Source organism: Gavialis gangeticus, unplaced genomic scaffold (genome assembly GCF_001723915.1).
Source record: "Gavialis gangeticus isolate Ggan-Ray unplaced genomic scaffold, GavGan_comp1, whole genome shotgun sequence".
Taxonomy (NCBI): domain Eukaryota; kingdom Metazoa; phylum Chordata; order Crocodylia; family Gavialidae; genus Gavialis; species Gavialis gangeticus.
In genome coordinates, this window is record NW_017729034.1 from 26635304 (window position 1) to 26652375 (window position 17072).

Genomic DNA, 17072 nt, shown 5'->3' on the forward strand with positions numbered 1-17072 from the left:
CCCCCCCCCCCGGTTTGATGTGATTTGATTTAGAAATCTCAATAAACCCAAATTTTATCTTTATTTATGACAGCTTTGGTTGTGCAAGGATTGTAGAAATAGGCTTATGATTTTTAATTTTGTTTTCATATAAACTGGAGCTGTTATACACAGGACAAAGTTGATACTGCAAGTATAATGCAAGCACGTTATACACATCTTATTTCACCATGCGTTCTTTTTCATTCAGTTAAACCTGACAGGTAATTTTTGTGGATAAACCATTTCAAATTAATTTGGAACACAGTTTGTCTAGATGCAATCATCATTTAATTTTTATTTTTAAAAAATTGACATTGGAAATCCTTTGAGAGTCATAAATGCATAAAAATATTAAGTACTCACTTAAATGAAGAAGTGTACAACTGCAAGTTGTTTTTAAACACAATAATTGTCAAACATTTAAACAGCAGTTGGAAGACTGCCTGATTCTGTACTTCCATCTCTTGTTTTTATAAAAGATTGGTCAAGCTGAAGAGCTTCTGAACATTCTTATCGGTTCTATGATTCCAGTATGATACCTTCCGCAACAGTACAATTTATCTGAAGTTTATATAGTTCTTACGATATCAGAAAGAGCCAGTTTTATTTTATGCATTTATTAGGTTGTATATGCTGTCCTTCCCAAGAAAAGCTCAGGGTGGCTTACAGTAAAAGAACAAAATAACTTATAAAAACAAGTAAAATATTAAGAAAATATGAAACCAAAACTCCCTAAACAATATCACAGCTTAGAGTTGCTTGCTTTAATGCCTGCCCAAATAAAAAAGTCTTACAACACTTCCAGAAGGTGTTCAGGCTCCGACTTCGGTGGGCCTCAAGTTCCAGTGCTGAGGAGCAACTGGAGAGAACAACTTCCCATGCATTTCAACATGTGAATGTGGTACACTGATGGTAATTGCAGGTAGCTGCCCTCAGCTAACCTTAGGGTTTGTGATTGGGCATAAGGGAGAAGGCAGTCCAATAAGTACTTAGGGTTCAGACCATTTAGAGCCCTATAGGTCAAAAGCAGCATTTTAAATTGTGTCCAGAATGCTTTTGGATGCCAGTGCAGATTTTGAATCACTGGAATGAAGTGCTCCTGGCAACCCATCCTTGTTAGTGGGTGCATCTACTCAAGCTATTAATTCTATAATGGCTTACTGGTACATGGCGAATCCTACCCTGCTTTGGCCCCCTGCAGCAGCCAGGAGGAGTTCCAGGCTCCCCCAGGGTGCTAGTCTGGAGCCTGGCAGTGAGCTCAGGCCAGTCCCCATGCACATGGGGCCAGGAGAGCTCTGCTGGCTGCAGTGGCAGCTGTCTCCAGGCCCTGTGCACATATTTGGTCCTGGTCAGCATCTACACAGTTAATTACCCATATTTACTGCACAGTAAATGGTGCACAGACTAATGTACTGTGCAGTAAATGGTCAGTGTTGGCTTGCCTACTTACCTAGGGCAGTCTGCCCTGTCTTTCCTGCCATGTCTTGCTGTTTTAAAACTGATATAAAGATATGGGAGGCTGTTCATTAAGTGCCCCAATGCTGAGGCTGTTATACACTGTTCCAACTTCCCCTATCCGGTGTCCCATGCCTTGCAGATGGCATCCCAAGTTGAAGATGGCTGGGTCAAACTCTGCCCCTTGCTGGTCCTCTAACACTGCCCTTCTCAGTGCCTCAAACATACTGCCCACTCCTGGGCCTCAGTCTTCCCACCCTACTCCACACAGCCCTTCAGGTCCCCCTTGGGCCTACTCTACATGGTCCCTCAGGTTTCTTCACTCACACACTCTGGCCAACCCACATTTAACCATTCAGGCCACCAGATTGTGGGGGTTGAAGCTATAAGGCACCCTTTCACTTGGGAGGCAACTGGTGTGGCATTTCCTGGGGACCACCCCGCCATAGGCAGTCCCACCACACAATCCTACCCTAGCAGGGTATAGTTTTAGATCATGCCCCAGGACTAGCTACCATCCCCCATAGTTCCTTCCCTGTACCTCTGAGATATTATGTGAGCAGCAGCTCCAGCTGGGTGATGTTCTCCCTTCAGCTGCTTGCAGCAAAACTGCTAGCCCTGTTGCTCAGGGTCTGCTCTTATCCATAACAGCCGTGCCCTCTTCCCAATCAGGCAGCTTCCTGATGGCCATGTGACCCCTAATTGGGACTACTACCACCTGCAGGCTGCTCTGCTGCTTACTCTAAGCCCTTAAAGTGGCAGGCACCAAAGGTGTTCTGCCACACGCATACTAATGTAGTGTGCAGTTAATGGTGCACATGTGAAGATGGTAGTGCTTTACTGCACAATGAATTAGTTTGCTGCGCCGTAAAGCGTCTTGTGTAGATACACCCAGTAGGTATGTCACCTCATTCTGTACCTGCTGCAGCTTCTGGACCGTCTTAAAGGGCAGCCCCACATAGAGGCCATTGCAGTAGTCTAGCCTTGAAGTTACCAAGGCGTGAATGATGGCAGTAATGGGACATAAGGAAGAAGGTGGTCACTTAGTTCCATAGGGCCCAGGCTATTCAGGGTCTTATACTCAAAACCAGCATCTTGAATTTTTCCTGGAAAGCCACTGGAAGATAGTGCAGACTCTGAAGCACTGGAGCTAAGTGTTTCTGGTGACCACCTTCAGAAGGCATGCCACAATATTTTACTTGACTGACTCAAGTTTTTTTTCCTGTTATGATTATCAGTATTATTTATTAATCATGGAGGACTTGCTTGATATTATATAAGACATAAAGACTGAATACAAGATGAAAAGAGCTACTGTCAAAAGAATTTACTGTCTGACACTTAAATTATTAGTTATTTAGATTCACACAAGCAGATGGATAGAGCATATGTAAGATCTAATAAAATATTGACCAACTTTTTCCTGAAAAAGATGTTCACTTTCAAACCTGTGAGAACCCATACACTTCACATAATCTTCAATGAACAACTACATTCCATAACAGGGGAAAGACTTCAGACAAAGACCAAAAACACTGCCTGAAACCTCAAAAATCACTACTGGTTTCATCACGTGACCCATTTTTAATATGCAGGCATTATGCTCCTTCAGGGACAATGTCCACATTTTTATATTAAAAATATTATTTATAACAACAGAAAATTCAGAATTTACTTCAAAAGCACTCCCAATCTTATTTATTTCTCTACTGTTCTCCAAGGGTTTAAGGGGTCACCAGACTACTGACATACAAGACTAACCCAAATAATATAACAAGAATTCATAGATCACTTAACAAAGGAAGCCACAGGAAAATAAAAAAAAAACTGTGCACAGGATGAATGACAGATTTTATTCCATCTGGTTTTTAATGCTAAAAACCCATAAGATAGCTCCTGATTCTAAACTAAACAATGTGTGTGTCAGCCATTCCCTTTTTTAGTGGTTACATAAACCATATAGTCTGGAGACTGGCTTCCATCCATGGATCTACAAGACCCATATTTTTACATACCAGTAATTCTTAGTACACTGAAAATTCCTGAGGTTCATGATATTAGGTCAGGCCTTTCACTATAAAGTCATTCCTTTGGAATGAATAGTGCTTAGTGTGTGTTTCTACTGCACACCAACATTTAATAGAAATCCAGGTTTGCTAATCCATGCTTTTCTGAATGCTACTAGGAAGAGAACAGACAGGAAATGATAATACAGTAAATGGTTCTGAGTTGCTCCTTACACGTTTGTTTTACTTATAACACACAAAAATATTCCAAGTGGATTGATTTGAGGCCCTGAAATGCTGAGAGCTAATTTCAGCATGGATCCTAAAATAGTTCTCCCAATTCAGAAAAGGGTATCTTTATTTATTGATCCATTACTCCAATAGGAGGAAGGATCAGTCAGTAAAACCTTCTAAAGTCAATAATGTAAATCATGGTCTTAACTCATCAGACACATCTAGCAATGCTCCTGCTACTGGCTGGTCTCATTCCACACCTCTGGATCTGAGTTGCAGTCCACTTCCTTAGATTCACCAGCCATGCCTTGGTGAAAAAGGAAAGGGAAACTGATTGTTTGAAACCGAAGTAACAAGGACTGTAGTCCCTTCCCACGGATAGATTCTCTTTACTGGTCTCTGTCTCCCCTACACCCTCTCCTCGGCACCCCGCATAGTGAATTTAGAATCTTCCATGATAACCTGCCCCCGAATAGGCAGCTCAGGAGTAGGTCCTGGCTGTAGCGTTGTGCTCGCTCAGGCTTCATCCCCTTTCTCTCAGTTACCAATACCGATAATTATTTGAGTGTGACCCTCCAAGTCATCAGTCCTCTTTCTCATAGTCAACCCTGGAAAAGTCCTTTACAGGGATCTCCAGGGATAGATCCCATAGACAGTCTTATCATGAACCCAGGCTCCTGAACTTGGCTTTAATGTTCAAAGTTCCACAAGCCGGCTTTTCTTCATCCGCTGGCCAACCTTGTCTCCGAGCTTTGTTCAGCCTGATACCCTTCCTGGCTTCAATCCTCAAGCAGCACAGCCCAGCAGTCTTCACTCATCCTGCTTCTACGTCTATCTCTGTGCCTCCGCACACATCTGCACCACTCCCAACTAAGAGATGGTGCTCTCAGTCCCCTCTCTGGGGGAAGAGTGGCCCTTATTCACTTACTTTAAGCAGACCAGCTTCGGTAAGATCCAAAATCTTTGACTCCCTTCACCATGTGACCCCCAGTAGCCAGGAGATCATCAGACCTGGAGCTTTAGGCACTTCTGGGTTCACTTCTGGTTGCCTGCCATAGCCAGGTACAGCCCTGGACCCTTCTAAATACGAGGCAGGTCCAGCTGATCCTGGAGGCCCCCCGCTTGTCCTTGGGAGTGGGGCAGGCTCCCCGCTGCATCCTGGTAAGTCTCCTGGTGCAGGAGGGTGGGACCTTGGTGCAGGCCTCTGGCCTGAGAGGCAGTGGGCCTGGTTGTTGCCAGTATCCTGCATGTAACAGGAGCCAGGCTCGGCACCCTGTTACAACTCCAGATGTGACCACTATTTTTTAAACTTATCTTATTTCTATGTTCTTCTTAGCGAAGCTTTTCTTTTCAGTGAGGAAGCATTGTATTAAATAAACAGGTAAATATGAATGAGGTCACTAATGCAGTGGGTGTGTCTACACAAGACTCTTACTGCACAGTAGACTACTTAGCTACACAGTAAGCGTCTCAGCATCTACATGTGTGCCCCTATTAGGCTGGAGAAAACTAATTTACTCTGCAGCAGGATAGTACTTGTATTTACACATATGTTGTTGCAGAGTTTTTTTCTCAGCAGCAGCACACGTATAGATGCTACCTTGGCTGGATGGGGTATGCGGGTGCTTCAGTGCAGGGGCTAACTGCCAGCTAGTCCTGCACTGTAGCACCCTTGTGCCCCATCCAGACCCTCTGCAGCAGGTTGAATCAAGGGGAGCAGCCCTGGGCTGGCAGGCTGACCCTCTGGGCACCCTGCCAGCCAGGGCTGCTTTGACTCAACTCAACATGCTACAGTCCTGGGCTCACATTCAGATGGCAATAAAGTCCAGAGTTTATTCTTCATAGTAATTGCATGTATAGATGTGCCTAGTTGTCCACAAATTCTAGCAGAAATGCACAGTCAGGTCCTTAGAAGGTATTATGACTGCTGTCCTCATTGGGAGGTAAACAAGAAAATAAATTAATCTCTTCTTTCTTGACTGAGAGCCAACTAAGAAACAAATCTGAACCTCCAAACAGAATGGCAATGCTCTTCAGCAATAGAAACCACCTTTTCTCATTCTTTCTAATTCTAATCACGTAATTCTTTCACATTTCACAAGCAAAGTATCCATTTATATATATTTGCATATATTTACATAGAATTGTACTTGGATGGTGAGTCATAAGCCTTTTGTTCTATTAGAAGTAGTGTCAGTGTTTCAGTAAGTTGTGCCCTATCCTCTGAGCCATTCTTGAACTAGTAGTGCCTCACCATGCTTTTAAGGGACCCCCCACACAGTTCTTAGGGCCAGACAGGGGGACTGGGAGCCAGCGACTGCTGGGCAGTGCCCCAGGGCAGGTGCCAGTGGGGCACAGAGCAGGCTGGCAGGAGCCCAGGATGTAGCTGGCTGGGCTCTATGGAGTTGAGCTAGGCTGCCCCAGCAGGGAGAGAGGGGAGCCACCCCAGTCTGGGACCCACTGGCTTTCACTCCTGCACACCCCCTCGCTCCCAGCCCCCTGCCCCAGCCCCATGGTCAGGTGGGAACCAGCACACGCAGCCCTGACCACCTCTTACCTGAGTTTCCCGCTCTGGTACAGGCAGGAACAGCCCACGCTCCCTCTGGCTGGGGGGAGCGGGCCAGGGCAGGCCTGCTGTGGCTTCCCCTGGGTCCTACTGCCCCTGGCTCCTGTCACTTTTGATAGGAGCCAGAGACAAATGAATATTCTTTTAAAAAAAATTTGTAGGAGTCCTGCGGGCCAGAGACAATTGCCTGGCAGACCACATCTGGCCTGTGGGCCATATTTTGCCCACCCCTGATCTAACCTAAACTTCCTTTGTTGCAACTTGAGACTGTTGCTGCTTTTTTTGTCATCTGCCACTGTGGCAGGGCACTGTAGGTGCCTGCTACTTTAAGGGCCTGAAGCTAGTCACCAGCAGGCCCTGATGAGGACAGCCATTTTGGATCTAGGGCTGCCCATATGAACAGGGCATTTTTGCTGCTGGAGGCCAGGTGACAACACTGCCTGGCTGCAAGACTGCTGGTATCATCTGGAGGTAAGGGAGGAGCTGTAGGAGATGGTCAGGAAGCTCCTGGTCCTCGACATGACCTAAAACTGCCCCCTGCCGGGAGTGGATGGCCTGGTGGGGCTCTCAGTGGCCTGGGAGCCCCCAGGAAATGCCAGGCCAGTTATCACCCTGGTGAAAGGTGGGTAGGGGAGCCTTAACCCTAGCCCTCACGTTTGGGTGGGTTTGCATACCATTGTGGGTAGTTGGGGCCAGGCATGGCTGTGGCTGCTTGAGCCCTGTGGGGATGCAGGCCCTGAGGAGAAGAGTGGGGCTAGGCACGGCTGTGGCTACCTGAGCCCTGCAGGGGTGCGAGACCCTGAGAGGGAAAGTTGGGGCCAGGCATGGCTGTGGCCACCTGAGTCCACCAGGGAGCAAACCCCATGGCCCCCCAGTGAGGGGGTGGTCTGAAGCCCCAAGTGAGAGGGGGCAGAAATTAGGACCCCAGTGAGGGGGTAGCCCCAGTGAAGGGGCCAAGATCTGTAGCCCCAAGCGAAGGGTGATGTGGTAGCCCTAAGTAACAGGGCAGAATTGTGGAGCCCCAGTGAAGGGGGTAGCCCCAAGTAAGGGGTAGAGATCTGGAGCCCCAAGTGAGAGGGGTGATGTGGAGCCCCAAGCAAGGGGAGTAGGGCCAGGTAAGTCTTTTGGATGCCTGAGGGTGTGTGAAAGGGGCTCAAGAGGCTGAGTGAAAGGGGCTCAGCGCCAGAGTGAGAGAGGTGAGTCCTGACCCCGGTAAGTCCTCTGCTGCTGGGAGGCTGAGTGTGGGTCAAATGTAAGATTTGAAGTAGCACCACTATCTGCTGCCCGGGGGGGAGTGAGAGTCCCCTGTGAGACCCAGGGGCACCAGTTATGGTGTGAGGTACCCCAGCTCTCCACATCCAGGAAGGTAGACCCAGAGAGAAGGTGGGGCTAGGTGAGGCTGGGAGTAGAGTGCACCCTTGACTGGTCCATGCTAGGGCCAGGACCAAGAAGGTCAAAAGGGCCACGTGCCCACCGCGAGGGGCACCCAGAGTTGTGGGCCTGGGACCCTGCCTGGCCTTGGAGGTGAGGCCAGGGCCTGTGTGTGGCTGAAGGTCCCGAGTGGGGGACCACACCCAAGAGGGGACCCAGCTACAAGGAGCTCGGCAGCCCGAATGAAGGCGGCGTAGGCTGCCTGAGTGGAGGGATCAAAGGTGGGTCCTGCCGGGAGGATTCTGGAGCCTAATATGGGGCTGGTGTGACTGTTAACATTTGGATGCCATCTGCGAGGCTTGGGCTCCGGTGTAGCGGAGGAACGGAGCCGCAGATAGCGCCCCCTGGCATTGGGGCAAGAAATGGGCAGCCTCCTGCCTTATTTAACAATCTATATTTTCCAGCAAGTCATGGTGGGCAAGACAGGCAGGCTGTGTGCCCAGAGGCAGGTGGGAGGCTGGCGACAGCTGGCCTGAGAGAAGCCCACCTCGCCACAGCCATCACTGAGAACAGCCTAGTTCCATCCTTTTTCAAACCCCCCTTCAGGCAGTTTAAGGCTGTTATTAAGTCCTCAGTCTCCTGTTCTCTAGACTAAAATAAGCCCAATTCCCTCAGTCTTTCCTCATAAGTCCTGTCCCTCAGCCCCCTCACCATTTTTGTTGCCCTCCATTGGACTCTCTCCTTGTTCACATCCTTTCTCTAGTGGGTGGCCCAAAACTGAACACAGTAGTCCAGACGTTGCTTCACCAGTGCTGAATAGAGGGCAATAATCACTTCCCTTGACCTGTGGGCAACACTCCTACCGATGCAAGAGGTTAACCTCTTGTAAGAAAAAAAACACCATACAATATATAAATATTTTGGGTGCCTATATACAAATCCAAGTAACACAGGAAACAAAAGAGAATTAACTGAAGATCATTGTCTGTAAAGAGAGTTATGGCTTAATTGCTAATGCAGAAACTAGGTGGTATAGTTCCTCTGACTGGGTAAAGATAAAGGGCAAAAGGGAACAGTGCTGATGTTATTATGAGGGGTTTCTTGTGGTCCAACAAATCCAGAGGATGAGGTAGATGAAGCATTATTCAGCCAATGTAGAAAAATGCTAATTGAGGTTGCCATGGACAGACAAAGTACTGTATTTACTTGAATACAAGACAAGGTATTTTTTCCTCATTCAGAATGGGGCAAAAAACTCCTTGTCTTATTCATGTACAAGAAAACCTCATTAAATGCATTGTCTATCATTAAGCTGCTGCCAAAAGCAGCATATGCTCAGTAATGGAAAACAACTATGAAGTTGATTAAATGCAGCCAACACTGAGCCTGACTATAAAACACATGGCCCATATTGGGCAAATACACTAATGGGAACTTTTTTTATTAATTATGGAAGTATCACAAACTTAAAAACCTGCTTCCATTAGCGTATACTGTGTTAAAAAATGCATCAATTACAGACGAACAGAACAAAAAAGTATCAAACTTAAAATATGCTTTTATCAGTTTATATTAACTTACAAAAACTACATCAACTAGAAGAAAATGAAACAATAAGTTTTCAAAACTTAAAACGTGCTTCCCTCAGCTTCTAAAACTTTTGTAAATAAGACCAACAAAAACACAGAACATTTATGCATTATCTAATGATTCCCTCCTTTCCTAATTTCTCATTAATCCAGGGGTCTGGACCCTTTTGATTCTTAATATTGCATTTTTCCTTGTCACTTTCCAAGCTGATCTATTAAAACCTGTCACCTCTTATCCTGTATTTCGTATTTACTCAAATAAAGGATGAGGTTCCTTCCTGTGAAATTGGCATATGGGGAAAAACCTCTCATTTTATAATTGCATACACCGAAACCTCATTAAATACATTGTCCATTATTAAGCTGCTGCCAAACACAGCATATGCTTAGCAATAGAAACCAACTATGAAGTTGATTAAATACAGCCAACACTGAGCATAACTATTAAAAAAATGGTCCATATTGGGCAAACATGCTGCTGGGAACCTTCTTTTTTTTAATGCATGGCCCTTAAAACAAAAGAAACAAAAAAAATACCCAAAACAAAACAGGCAGTTGTTCCCCCAGGAAGGAATGAGCACTGGGCCTGGAAGTACTGCAATATCAGGCCAGCACGCAGGGAGTCCGGCTCCGGTAGCTTTCCCTGGTGTAAAAAATGCTGATAAGAACCATTTTTATTTTAATTTTTTTTCATTAAAAAGACACGTCACCCTACATTTACAAAGCTACACACATCGAGCAACCCAAGACTTCATAACATAGAAACAACTAAATATCACAAACATACAGCTACATATATTAAATCCTTAAACAACATACATCAACTTCTCACAAACCCTCCCCCCACAGAAATCTTTTTCTTCATACAGAACCCCATGAAAAAACTGCTACCTCAGTAACCGCCTGAAACTCTCTACCCCTCCCATCAATCCTCTTCATTAGTTTAGTGAAGCAAGTATATCCAGTCCTTTCTCCTCCGCTTCTTCTCTGCCTCTTCCTCTCCAATCTCTTCCTTGTCCTGATCATTGTAGTGTTTCAGGTCATGCAGCCCCATTTTTAGATACACTCTTTCAGTGAAAACGAAACCCCTTAAACACGCAGAGTTTTCTTACTTTCCATGAACTAGTTTTAACACATGCTAATAAAGTCCTTAATAACATTTGCTCCGGTCCCTTTGCTATAAGTCCATATAGTACCATTTCCAGTGCTAATAACAGGTTTACTTTGGTTACACTCAGAAAGGAGTGGACCCTTTCCCACACCCCTTTGCATATGTACACTCCTAAAGCACATACCCTACTGTTTTTTCTTCCTTGCACCCCTCCCCTGGCCACCTCGATGAGCTAATCAAGCCCCATCTGTGTTGCACGTCTCTTATTAGGTCAGCATACTCCCCTTTCAGTAGTTTACCTGCCACCCACTTCTTCACTTGTCCTTCTGTGAAGTTGCCCACCGGCACCACCCCGTGTTTCTCCCTTACTGCCTTCATCAATTTCTTATGATTCTTCAGGACCTCTAGCCCTGCCTTCCCTATTTTATACCTTTGCATGAATCCTTCTATTCTGATGTAATGAATCAGTGGCTGCCATGCCCATGGATTCTTCAAAGTGGTTTGATATACTTTTGATTTCCTCACAATGTCAGCTGTGTGAAATAGAGTGGTATGCACTGCTTTCCCCTCTCTCTCCTGTACAGTCTTGCATATCACGCTTAAATATTTCACATAGAAAAACAATACCAAGTCCAGCAGCTCCCATCCACCCATCTTTCTTGCTTTGTATAATACATATCCAGTGAACCTTTCTCTTTTGGCATTCCAGAAGAACACACTTCCCTCTGTACTGTTGCTGTCTGCCAGCACATTGTTGGGAATACAATTTCTATACATAGAATAAACAGCAGTAACATAGCCATAAGCACACCATCACTTTTTTAGCAAAAAACAGTGTCCTTCCAGACCATAACCAAAGTATTTGCTGTAGCCTTGCCATCACATTTTCCCATGTTGTATTACCTTTCCTTCCAGTGTCCATCAGGATCCCTAGCACTCTGATTTGTCTCTCTTATTTGAGGGCTCTACTTCTCCAAGCCCTGCCAGTTCCCTACTCCCATTATCTTAGCCTGATGAAGGGTTTTTGAACCCAAAAGCTTGCTTAATAATTGTTTTCCAACTATTTAAGTTGGTCTAATAAAATATGATTCACCCAAAGAACCTTGTCTGCTTATGTCCTTAAACCAAAATGGCTACAACCTACACCTCCTACTCCCATTATGGAGCTTTTCAGTCTATTTAGTTTAGCCCCCATCACTTCTCCATACTTTGATGTATGCTTTATCACCCTTTCTATTGAAAGTTTCTCTCTACTACATTTATATCATCCATGTATAATAAGCATTTTACCTCACCCCCTCCCAGTATCTTCACTCCTCTTATGACCTTGTCTTATCTTATTCTTTGTGTTAGTGGTTCAATGCTGCACATAAATAGTAGTGGCAACAGGGGGGCACTCTTGTATCACCCCATATGTATTTTAAAGGCTCTGCTTAGGTGACCTTTGATTTGGACTTGACTCTCTGCTTTTGTGTACAATAACCTTATCCAACATGAAAAATTTCTCTGGAACCCCATTTTTCCTAGAACCTTGAATATGGAATCATGATCCATTCTGTCATATGCTTTTTCTAAATCTAGGTTTGCTGTTACTGTATTTGTTTTCTTCTCATGGATGTGAGGTAGTGTGCCTCGGATCACTTCTGAGATCCTTGTACCTGGTATTGTGCATACTTGGTCTTCATGTATTATCCTTTTAAGGTTTTTACTCGTCCTAAAATCCACTGTCTTGGCCATTAACTTATAGTACATATTAAGGAGTGTAATCGGTCTCTCTCCATTTTTTCAGGAGTTCCTTCTCTCCTTTCTGGAAGAGTAAGATCACAATACCTCTTGTAAAATCTTTCCCTGCCTCTCCTGTTTCTGCTATTTCCTTGAAAACGACCATTACATCCCTCCCCACCTATGCCCATAGGCAGTCCATCTGCTTCTGGTGATTTCCCTTTTTAAAAGGTTTTTAAACACTCCTCCACTTCCTTTAAGTTTATCTCTTTTTCCATCTTCTTTGCTTCCTCTTTAATCTCTTCCAAGACATCCTTCTTCCTGTTTCCAGTGTTGGGTACAGCTTTGTAAAATCTTTTTGTTGCCCCCAACACCTCCTCCTGCTTTTCCACCCAGGCACCACCTTCTTCTTACACTGCTTTAAGCTTTCCATTTGTCACCTTCACTCTGGCCAAAAAGTTGTCTCTGTGGGTCGTACCTTAACCCAGCCACTCTCCAGTCTACAATTCAGTCAAGCCTGAGCAGCAAACAGCTTGTGTCAGTCTCTCTGTAATACCTGTTGCTTAATTTGAACCAGCTCTTTCAAAATCAGAACAAAGGTGAATATAAATATAAATCAGTTTTCCTCTTGGGTATGAATCAATCAGTTCTTTCTAAGTCTTGGAAGAAGGTAAACACAAATCAGTTTGCCTTGCCACATGGGCCTATCAGTTTCTACCAATGGATTCTCAAAGAAAATAAGTCCAGTGCTGAGACAAGCTCAGATCAATTTCCCTCTGGTGTTAGTCACTCAATTCATAACCATTCCTTTCTACGGTCATATGAATCAACAGAAAATGTCCATTTTTCCTTTCCTTTTCTAACACAGTTCAGAAAATAAAATGAATAAAGGGAATCAACTAAGAAAACACCAGGGGGGAAATGGACTTCAAAAGACTCACAGTCTCATGACAACAGCTGCTTTCTTCCTTTTGCTTTATCCCTTCCATCTCACTGACTCTGCTGAGCCACTCCACTCCCTGGCAGGCTGTCTCTCAGACCCGGTTAGGGCTCTTTTGACCCCTTCTGCTCTGGAGTCCCAGTCCCTTCTCCATTGTCCTCTGTGGGAGATTGCCAGCTTCAGCTACTTCTGATTCTAGTTGCTGTCATCCGCAATCACTCCTCCTCCTTCTGCCCTTCTCCCAGGCCTGAAATGCCAGCACCAGCATTCCTCCCTCCAATCTGGAAGGAGCATGTGCTCCAAAACCCTGGCGGCTGGTATTTCTCCTCAGGTCAGTTTATCCCTGCACCAGAGGTAAGCATCACCTGCTCCTGTCCGTCTGGGCTTACCTTGTGCACCCCTTGCCTCCCCTCACACACTTATCTCTGTATCTTTTGATACAGACAGAAAGACAATTTTTGATTGCTTGTTTCCACTGGGGTCTGTTTGAGTGAAAACTTTCTCCCCTGCCCCCATCTCTCTTAACTACTCTTTTTTTATTATATTTGTAAACAGTCTGGATGAGCTGTCCAAAGCTCCATTTTTTCCTTCCCCTGTTCTGTCACTCATTTCAGCTATACTATTGAAAACTCTCACTATTATGTGCGGTCTCCCTCCAAACATGTAAACTGCTAGCTTTCTAAGCATCACATTCCTTCCCTCCCTCTCAGGTGATGCATATACACTGAAAAATTCTAATTCTGTTCCTCCAACTGATAGTATCATTCATTGCAATCTGGCACTGATGACTTCTACCTGCTTTGTTCTCAGCTCTGAGTTCTTCTATAATATTGCTATCTCTGCTAAGTTGTTCTCATTTCTCTCTGACCAAGATGGTCTCCATTTCCTTTTCTCAAAGCATTTATAATCCTTTTCCCCTGATATACCACATTCTTGTAGGCCTATTATGGCTGCCGTTACTTGGTTCAACACTGGTTCAATCTGTTCCCATCTCTTCTTTGCTAAGGTACTCCTTACGTTAAGCAAAACTATTGTCAATGCCCTTTATGCTTGTTTTAAAATTAGCTCACCTGTCCTTTTAAGGTTTGTCTGTGCTACTGCTTGGGGTGATCTACTCCTCCCCCTCCCTCATTCACATTCCTGTAGCATTTGTAAGCTGTTGAATTGCTTTTGCATTTAGGAAGGCTTGCAAATTCCCACTTCCCTGCCATTTCCCTCCTTTTTGTCTTGACTCTGGACTGAACCCTAGAGGTGTTAGTAACAGGAAACTGATTTCCAGCTCTTCCTTCAACTCACCACCCACATTATCAGGTTTCTTCTTCCTGCTCTTCAGCCCCTACATTTTCTTTCTTTTCCCAGCCTGTCTCTTCAGTTCTTTCTCCTGCTCTGTCTCCACTTCTTGTCTGTAGGATATCTTCCTTCTTCTCCACCCCCACCTCTATGTCTGCTGCTTCCTGTTCCTGTCTGTGTAGTATATGCAATGTACTTGTAAGGGGTCAGCAGTGGGGATGACCCAGTCTCTCCCCCGATGCCCTGTGGGTGTGGTTTGTGTTGGTGGGTTGTTGTTTTTGCCCTTGCAAGCTGTGAATGGGTGAGTTGCTGAATCCTGTTCCTAATAAAGGTAAAGCTGTTTACCACCCCACCAGTCTCTGCTGGATGCTGACTTGAGGACAGAACCCCAAAGGCATGGAGGTCTGAGTGAGTAGTACCCCATCTCTGGAACCCATTGGCATGGACTACACATTATAGTCTTTCCTTCCATTCCATCTCCTACCTCCTCCTGTGCTGCCTCAGTCACAGAAATTTTGCTCCCCTTTTTCTGTTTAACCCTCCTGTGGGGTTTCTTCCACCATTTCTACCTTAGTGTCTAACCCCTCGTCTCCTTCACTGTCCTTCTCTGAGTTTTGCTGTTCTTCAGGGGGTCCAACTATACTTGCAAAGGCTTTTGGAAACCTACAATACAAGTGTCCATCTCCCTTACTAATAGTGCATTTTAGGGATTCCTGGCACTCTTCTGTTCTGTGCCACATCCAGTGTTGCCTCTAAGGAGTAGCGGTCCGTGAGCATGCTGCTTCAGTCTGTGAGCGTGCAGCGGTCTGCCGGTAGGTGTCCCTAAGGAGAGCGTAATTGTATTGGTTGCCATTGAAACATGGTGCAGAAGAGTAGAGCTTTTCTTGTTAGCTACCTTTTACAAATACAAATTTATATATATTTTAAATATGCTCCAAATTCATCTCCAGTTGCATATTTAACATTAATCTTTCTTCCCTTTAAGTTGCATGGTGCTTCTCATGTTATTGTGTAACAATGTCACCAGTTGAGCCACTAACTTAGCATTGGGGGCTGAGTAAGCACTGTATTGGTGTTCTATTTCAGCACAAAATCCATCTGGTCTTGCAGCTTTTTAAGAGTGTGAGAAAAATATTGTGGAGGGGGGGGGGTGCCCTAATAGAAAATAATAGAAATAATACTTGCAGGTTTTTAGCAACTCCAAGCACTTAATCAGCATTAATTATAGGTTCTTACTACCACCATTAGTAGATGATGATATATTCATTGAGGATGGATGTACCCAACTTTCGGCACTGGGGATCAGTCCACGAGTGCGATCCCAGGTGTCATCCTGGCTGGGGGCTGGGGCTGGGAGCTGGCATGGGCTCCGGTGGCTCCAGGGAAGTGCTCTGCTTCCCATCCCCGATGCCATGTGCTTCCTCACTCCCAGAGGCATGGCGAGGCAGGGGCAGGGGCTGGGAACTGCTCTGTGAGCTCTGCTGGCTCTGGGAAATTGCTCTGCTCCTCAGCCCTGATGCCATGTGCCTCCTTGCTCCCTGAGGTGATGCAGGGGTGTGGAGCAGTTCCCCGGAGCCAGTGGAGTCCGCACCAGCCCCTGCCCCGCCTCGGGGAGGAGCCGCTGCCTGCCCTGGAGTGAGGAGCTTACCTTCCATAAGTGTCCCACACCGGCCTCGGTGCCTCTGCCGCACTTTGTGCCCAGCTCCTCTCTGGGCGGGTGCGCAGCCTTGAAAAGTTTGTGTGCAGCAACATTTTTACTTGTGTGCAGTTGCGCATGCACACACCTTAGGGAGAACCTTGGCCACATCCCTTGACATCTGTAGCACACCATGAAGGGACAGTATGCAGACAGGTGCCCATCCTTTCCACATTTACTGCACTGTTTTGGTTGCTTATGGTATGTTATAAAACCCCACTGTGCCCCAGTCTGGATTACTGGTGGGAGATGCAGCACCCCACCAGGGCTCAACTCATCTGCTTGTAACACTACTCATACGGTATAAGATCCGGTCCAAACACCATACTTGTCCTTTACTATCTCTACTGACATTACCCTTTGGATATATTTTTTCACCCATCTTTCTATGTCTTCTGCATCTAGTAAATCCATGTACATTTAAACTATAATCATTTTCTTGACTTTTTCCCCTGCTATGAACTTTATCCGTCTTCATTCCTCCCTCCCATGTTCCTCTGAATATTTATTTAAAAGTTCTCATAACCTTCCCAGTAAGTCAATTCCCATGTCTTTCAGTTCAAGAAAGCGATCAGGTTGGTGAGACACTGCACCTGCATCCCCCAAATCTCAAACAGTACCTTTTCCAGGAATTCATATCGGTTCATTGTTGATCCCATCTACCTCCCATCTCTGGTTAAAATTTCCTTTTTCTGCAGGCTCTGCTCCTCTCTAGCTTGTCTTGGTGCCTCTTTCATGTTTTCCTGGTGTACAACGATTTCTTTGCCTCTGTCTTCCTAAGTAGGAACCAGAACAGCAACCTCCCTGCTGGGCCCCCTTTGGGCCCCGGGGGAGGCACACCTGGGCCAAGGGTTAGCGAGGACTTAGTTAGGGAGCTTCTGGAGGGGCTGGACGTATTCAAGTCAGCCGGTCCGGATGATCTCCACCCTAGAGTTCTAAAGGAACTAGCCGAGGTCATTGCAGGTCCCCTGGCATGGCTTTACGAGCACTCATGGTGCACTGGAGAGGTGCTGGAGGACTGGAAGAGGGCCAATGTGGTTCCAATCTTCAAAAAAGGGAGGAAGGAGGACC

The 17072-nt window shown here is 45.6% G+C and overlaps 1 protein-coding gene across 3 annotated transcripts in view; it reads left to right on the forward strand.

Annotated features, from left to right (window-relative positions):
• The window catches only part of KIF6 (kinesin family member 6), a 518996-nt gene that overhangs the window by 114568 nt on the left and 387356 nt on the right, over nt 1-17072 (forward strand). The gene's annotated exons all lie outside the window — the stretch shown is intronic.